Here is a 947-nt window from a genome sequence, read left to right on the forward strand (position 1 = left end):
CATCTCAAGTTATTAACTTTCTTGGCCAATATTATATAAAAATATGCTGTAAATAATCTCCTCTAAAATTTTAAGTTGCATAAATACAAATTGATAATATATACGTACAGATATACATATTCATAATATATAGATTTCTTTTGTTAGCAAGTTACAAATTTATAAATAGTTCTTTTCAATAATTAATTTTAGAAACAGAAATGTTAATCAATCAATATTCACTCAGCCAACACCTCAATTTATATATTACATAATTTAATTTTTGATAAATTTATATTGACTTTTTTATTTTTGTACCTTTTTTACCGTCTTAAATTTTTTCTTATGTACTCATCAAATTTGTGTAACATTGTTTCATCTTCAATTTTTTTTTTCTTTATCTATATTCATCCTTCAATATTTATTTTAAAATCAACAATTTAAAAAATTAAACATACATCATAATATGTCACATCATATTTCACACATAATTTTATTCATATAGTTACATTATATCTTGAATATTTCTCTTAATTGTTTCTTTCTATATAAAGAAAAAGTAAAACCTAATTGATTACAATTTTTTCTCTTATAAACCTAAAAACGAGGATTGATTCTTCTTTAAAAGGGATATATAGAAGGAAATCAATTTGAAAATATGAATCAAAATGCGTTATTTCATCAAGTTTTAGGTGTATTTTTTTTATTTAAACATTTATGTCAATAATTTTGTTATCTAATTTATTACATTCTAATTTTTAAACTATATCAGACAATTGATTCTTTTTTTTTTAAATTGATTAAAATAAAAAAATCGATTGAAAAATTCATATCAGAATACTATATGTCCTCAAGTTTTTTACTAAACTCCACCTGACCTCTTCAAATATATATACCCATTAATAATTTTTATTGTATATCATTTACATTTTTAGTTTTTTTTTTCTAAAAAAAATATAAATTGATTA

Source organism: Arachis ipaensis, chromosome B01 (assembly GCF_000816755.2).
Source record: "Arachis ipaensis cultivar K30076 chromosome B01, Araip1.1, whole genome shotgun sequence".
In the NCBI taxonomy this organism is placed as follows: Eukaryota; Viridiplantae; Streptophyta; class Magnoliopsida; order Fabales; family Fabaceae; genus Arachis; species Arachis ipaensis.